Source organism: Ursus maritimus, unplaced genomic scaffold (genome assembly GCF_017311325.1).
Source record: "Ursus maritimus isolate PB19 unplaced genomic scaffold, ASM1731132v1 scaffold_19, whole genome shotgun sequence".
Taxonomy (NCBI): domain Eukaryota; kingdom Metazoa; phylum Chordata; class Mammalia; order Carnivora; family Ursidae; genus Ursus; species Ursus maritimus.
The window spans coordinates 36256118-36263003 of NW_024424341.1; positions in this window are offsets into that span (position 1 = coordinate 36256118).

Here is a 6886-nt window from a genome sequence, read left to right on the forward strand (position 1 = left end):
TCTCCGGCACCCTTCAGTGACAAGATAAGGGCTGCCCCTAGGGGAGGGATGGTCACTTCCAGGGGCAGCCCACCCCTGCCAGGGCGGGGACCCCAAGGGGCTGTGGGCAGAGCCCTGGGAGCATGAGAACACATCTCAACAGTGGCTGCACAATACGGACACACACACACGCGTAGGCTTGTGGAGAGAAATGGGTCCGCTGACCAATAACTCATCCCTTTCAGAACAGCCCCGAGGTGATTGGTACTCATCAGTCATTTGGAGGGCTCGACCTTTCAAATTCCAGAATGGGCTTGTGTGAAGACAACACCCAGGCTCCCCCTGGCCCCGTGCACCTCCCCAACCACGGATGCACGCTTTCTCTTAGAAAACACTCCAAGCCCACTTTAAAGTGGAGACAGGTGACGGACGGGCCTCAGCGCATCCACATTGCTGAAGAACTCTTTTGGGGTTTTGTTCTGTTCTGTGTTGTTTTTGTGTGTGGAACATGAAAGAGAAGAAGCCCAGCGATTCATACGCAAGCTGTATGAAGTGTGCCTTTGTCACACGGTGAGGGTGACGGTTTTGACTTTCCCATTGATGGAGTAGAAGGACAACTTTCTGCAAGGATGGCAAGTCCGATAAGAGACAGATCCGGTTTCCATTTTGGGGAGAGAGGTTCATGTCTGTCCATTCCAGGCATGAGCCACTTTGTGAAATTTACTCACAGGACTGCAGGGTTCGCAGCTTGGGTCACCCATGGAATCCCCAGTAGCCCCCCTGTCCTGGAGGGTTGATCTTACTGGGCTGGAAGGGACCTGGACCTGAGGTTGGCTGAAGCCTCTGGGGGTGGGGGCTCCACTGAATAGCCAGGCTGATCAGGGCTGAGGGCACAGGGCTGGGGGACTGTCCACTCCGTACCGGCCGCACACAGTGGAAGCAAATGGGTACAACCAGCAGAGACCAAGAGTGCCAGACACCTGAAGGTCACAGGTAGCAAGTGCTGGAGCCATGGCTCCCACAGCTCGGGCTCCAGAGACCCAGCTTCTCCGCCAGTTCTGGCCTGTCCCCGCCACTCTCTGCAGCCACTGAGGCCCCAAAGGGGACACTGCTGGTGTGCAGACCTGTAGGGCTCTGGGGACGGGGCTGAGCTCACCCCCATTGCCCCATCACTTCCCATGAGGAGGGGTGCAGAGAGTAGAGACAGGTCAGCCTGGGTTCCCATCCTGGGCAAGGCACTTAGCCTGTCTGAGCCTCAGTTTCTTCTTCGGTGGAATGGGCGTGGTAGGAGTCACTGCCTATCAGTCTTGTTGGGGAGGCGTATGGGAGATGATGGACAGCAGGTGCTTGGTGGGTCTGGCTATAATTCCTTATCACCAGCCTGGCACTGAGGTCCCCTCGAAGCACAGCTGACCCCCACTGAGAACTCTGGGGAAGCCCAAGTAATGAGACTATAATTTGTGTCCCTTCCTCCATCTGTAAATTGCACTGGCACACTGCCCCTCAGGTGCAGGTAAATTCACTAACTTCCCCACTTGCTTGTCCCTCATTCATTCACTCATTCACACATCCATTCTGGCAAGAAATATTTACCAAGCACTAACCATGCTTGTTTGGTGAATCCAATATGCTCTGTTTTTTCACCTCCCTGCATCCCTGAAGTTGTGATGTGTCAGCATGCGTCATTGCCCACACACAAGTATGTCGAAACGTACAGGTTGGGCATAAGCAAGCTTGGTGGAAACTTCCAGGAACAACAGAGGAATGGCCTTCTGGGAAATTTTGTGTCACCAACACTCTTGGGGATGCACAGAACCATACTGGCAGAAAGACTCGGACACTGGCAACCTGGAGTGGAAAAATCCGGAAGAGTTGGATCCGTACGTGATGACGTTCTAGGAAATACCTTATTCCATCCATTTCACTTGTATTTTCTTTGTGAGGTATGCATAAGAATGGTACGTGATGGCTCTGACACTTGCGGGCTGTGTGACCCTGCACAGGTCATTCGCCATGCCTCAGTTTCCCCATCTGTAAAAGGGGGCGAAGTTACCTCTTGGTACTGCTAGGAGGAGGAAAAGTGTTAGTACATATGCGGCTTTCAGTGCCCGGCTTGTAGTACGTATGTGTAAGTGCTCCCTGCTATTATTGTTACTATTATTGCCTCTAAGGAAGATCTGATGGCCCCCACTTGGAAAGACGGGACCTCGCCTGGGCTTCAGGGGAGGCAGGAACCAGGGATAGAGTTCCCCAGTTCTCTCTGTCTTCTCTGGGTAGAGTGGCCGTCTTCCTCATGATGTGAGACGTGGCCCCGGCAGCTCCAGACTCCATCCTACATACCTGCCCCCTGCCTGCCGCCCCTCTGGCACCCTGGGGAAGTCACCCATTTCTGAGCGCATCCACCGAGGCCAAGGGAAGGCTGATGAACGAACTGGCAGCTCTGCCATTAGCAGTGGTGATGAGGGGAGCGGTGGGATGGTGCGCCGGGAGGGGGTCCCAGGATAATGCACACATCAGGGGCAGGCAGGCAGTCTCCTAGATGTCCACGCCACAGACCTCATTTTACAAAGGAGGATAGCAGACCCCAGAATGTCTTGTAACTTGTCCAAGGTCATCCACAGCCAGGCAGTGATAGGTGGGCAATGAATCCTTAGGAGGAACTCGTTCTGTTCCCAGCCCTTGCCCTACGACGGTATAACATTACTCCTCACGGCAACCTCCGCGCAGGGGCCAGCTCTTTCTGAGTTCTTACTGCCTTCGGGTACCTCTATGAGCCTGCAAACAACTCATCTGAACTATCCCAAGCCACAAGGAAAACACTATCAACACCTATTTTACAGGTCAGGGAAACTGAGGCACAGAGAAATAAAGTCATTTAGCAAGTGTCCCACAGCTGGTAAATGGCAGGGTAAGAACGCAGACCTAAGTAATCTGATTCTAGACTTTGGGAGCTAGGGATTTTTTTCTTTTTCTTTATCAAAGAGACTAAGCCTGTAATCTGTGTAGTTATATGAATACATGAATTATATGAATAGATAATATGATATATTATGTATGAATATATCTCATATAACCTGCATTATATGAATACCTGACAGGTACTGAGTTTTGAATAAAATAGTTGACTTGATTATGACATTCTCCTACCTACAGTCATTCAGGGAAGAGAGCTATTACATACTTATTGTTGTTCTCCTTGGAAGTACAAATTACAGGAAGCCTTTCTGGAAAAGACTGCAGAAAAGAAAGAACACATTTGTTCTTTTTTTTCCCCCTCCATTAATTGTCAAAGTCAGATTATACCTTATACTAAGGTTATCTGCCTGTTTTTCTTTTTGAAAAATAATTTTTTAACACTTTTTATTTTAAATAATGGTACATTTATAGGACGTGTGAAGAGACGGGGGCGTATGGGGAGGCCCACCTCGTCCGCGGAGACAGCTTGCATAATTAGCACACAGTGGAACCAGGAAGCTGGCACGGAGCCTCTGCGGCTCTGGAGGTTTGCTCTAGTCCCACAGGGTGAAGCAGCTTGCCCAAGGCCCGAGGCTTGGAACGGGCCTATCAGGAGCCCCACCTCCCATTTTCCTTCTTTCACTGGAGGAGGCCAGCTCCACTTCTCCGAATCCAGTCTGGAGTTTTCTCTCTTGCCATATTGAAGAGGCAACAGAGGCTGCGGCCACCCCGGTGGCTGCCTGAGAACCGGTCCACTGCCCCTGGGGGCAGGGTTGGCCTGGGCTCTGAAAGGGCTGAGTCCCTCCGGACAGCAAACAGGGCCTAGGAGCAGGGCCTCAAGGAGAGACGCGGGGAGCTGGGAAACAGCGGGCTTGCCCGGGGGGAGACAAAGGGTCTCATGCAAGGCCCCTGAGAAGTGGCTGGACCCTGGGGGCACTTGGCTGATGGCAGGGGTTTGGCCAGGGGCCTCACCCACTGAGAAGGCTCTTCCGTAACAGCAAACTTCATGAAACAATCCCCTTGTTCCTTGGGATGACCGATTTAGCTACAGTCTTCTCTGGGGCCATTTTCCAACTGAGCTGCCAGGATTAACAAACTCCCCCACCCCAAGCCTTTTCTAGAAGAACATTCACACAGAGATCAGCAAGATAGTCTAAAAAGAAGGCAAGTGGGGCCCTTCAGGTAAAGATAGTGTAGACCAAATCCTATCTTAGAATCCCAGGAAAGGCGTCCCCATGCTTTCACCTGGGAAGAGTTGAGTAGGCTCCTGGATGAGAAGGTGAGAGTGACCCAGGCCAAAACAGATTTCCTGCAATCACCTGTGGGCTGCTGCCTAAAATTCCAGCATTATCGTGTGATCTCTGCTCTGTCTTCACGTGGCCTTCCCTGCAGTGTCTTTGTCCCTCTGTGTCAAGTTCCCCTTGCCTTTTTTCTGTAAGGACACCTTTCATTGGATTTGGATCTCATCTCAACATCCTTAATTTAAGTACATCTGCCCTATTTCCAAATAAGTCCACATACACAGGTTCTGGGGGTTAGGAGGTGAATACCTCTTTTTGGGGGGAGCACAATTTCACCAACTATAGGGAGTAAGTTAGCTCACTTAGATTGGGGAAGTAAAGGAAAGGCATCTCAGGCAGAGGGAACAGTATGTGCAAAGGCACAGACCAGAGAAGTTCAAGGAACTTCAAGCAGTTGGGCATGGTTTGAAAAGGGGGGCCTCTGGGAGTGCCAGTCAGTTCTCTGCTAGAGTTTGAACTCAACCATGAAAACAATGGGGAGCCACAGAAGGGTTTGCCTGGGTCATTAACTATCTCATTTGATTCTCCCTACATCTCTGAGAGGCCAGTATGCTATCTTCATTTACAGCTGAAAACACTGAGGCTCAAAGAGGTGAAGTCATTTACCCAAGAACAGACCATTAGAAAAATGTCAGAAAGAGGATTTGAAATCGAGCATCATGTACGCCTTACGTGGGAAGATGAATGCAGCAGAGCTTTGCATGTCCACGTAAGGCTGTTCAGGAAGGAGGAGGGTAACAGAGGTGGGATCAGGCAGCGGCCAGGCACTAGGCCCACCACCCTATGTGAGAATGGTTTTCTCACACTGGGTCTGGGGGACGCCATGTTGGTATGCCGAGACCCCGCCCCAGACACAGCTGATTGGTCCAGGTATGGGTCACCTGACTCAAGATAAACCAATCAGACTCCCCTATCCCACTGTGCTCCTGAGTCTTTTTGACACCGGAAGGAACCTAGGAGCCTCGCTCAGGACTGAGAGACCCGCACATCTGGGCTCTCCCTCTGTTCTGGGGTGTTTGTCCTCACACAACTTCTTGAACCTTTCTTCACTTCAGTTTCCTTCCCTGGAAGTCCGGGAAATGAAAACAGCACTTTCTGCAATGGCTACTGCGGGATACCGTGAAATCCTGGTGGAGAAGCTTTTTGCCCAAGACCTGGCATGCAGGAATTCCTGGCAAATGGCAGCCGGCTCTGCTGGTTGTATGAACAGAGGTAGGGGACTCGGGGCTGTGCAGAGGCCACCTGCTGCCTTGTTGTATAGGAGGAGGAAGAGGAAGACGGAGACGGAGAAAGAGCCAGAGAGAGAGAGACACCGTAGGGGTTCTTGACGGCGTTTCAGGACTTGAATCCAGTTGATAAGAGTTTTGGCTGCCCTCCCTGTCCTGAGGTCCTAGGAAAGACTTCGTGGTTCCCCCGCTCCCGCTGGTCACCCGCCGCACGCTGCCCCTGACTCTGGCCTGGGCTGGCATAAATGGGTTTCTGTTATTTGCAATCAAAACCAAACCCAAACAAAGCAATACGAAACACCAACCAAAACAACAAACACCTTGATTGGGACATTTTGGCAAGCCGAAGCCCCCTTAGAATCCACCGGAACAGCCTTTGAACTGGATGCCAGGGAATTCCTTCCCCAGTCTTGGTTACCACATAAAGAAACAAGTTTAAGTGTACTGTGGGGCAGCCCCCGAGGCTGGTGAGAGGCCTCACCTCCCAAGGAACACGCATGTGATTTGCCGCCCCGCAGTCCACACCCACACCTCCTGCTCCAGATGGGCAGGCTTCTGGCAAGTTCCATATTCAACCCAGGAACCTGTTGAACAGGTGCCTTGAGGTGGGAGAGTCCCCTACCCATTAGGCACTACACATCTAGGCCCAGGCTGGAGCGTGTACGAGAGGGGAGTAAGTCGGGGTAGTCGTAATTTCCCGAGTTACGTGCCAAGATGATTGCCTAACATCCGTCACCTCCTCAACCACCAGGTTGGAAGGATGCCATCATCTGCACTGATAGCAGAAAGACTGGAGGCTCAGATACTGCTAGCTTCTTGCTCAAGCTTATCCAGTTACTACATGTGGGAGCCGGAGCTTTTTTTTTTTTTCCTGCATGGAATCAGCAAGATTTATCATGAACACCTTCAAATACAAACAAGGTGTAGAAAAGCGGTATAAAGAACCCCTTGGGACTCACCGGCCAACTACCATTGTTGCATCCATACCCTCAACTTTTTTGCAACGGCAGAGACTGGAGTATTTTGAAGTAAATCCTGGACATCCCATACCTCACCTATGAAGGCTCCAGAATGCATCTCTAACAGATGAGGATTTTTTTTTTTTTTAACATAACCATATGCTCATTGTCACAAGACCACTAGGTGGGAAAGTACGTGTTGGAACCACTACTCCCTGTGTCCCAGGAGGCGGCAGACAGCCCAGCCAAGTCCTGTTCTTCCAAGGTGGGCAAGGGCAGTAGAGCAGCAGTCCCCAAGCAGGTTCCCCGGGCCGGCAGCAACACTACGGAACTCATTAGAAATGCAGATTCTCAGGCCCACCCCGCACCTACTGAGCCAGAGACTCTGAGATTGGGAAAACATTCCAGCTTGTGTGTTTCAACACCCCCTCCCTGGGACTCTGAGGCCAGCTTCAGTTCGAGAACT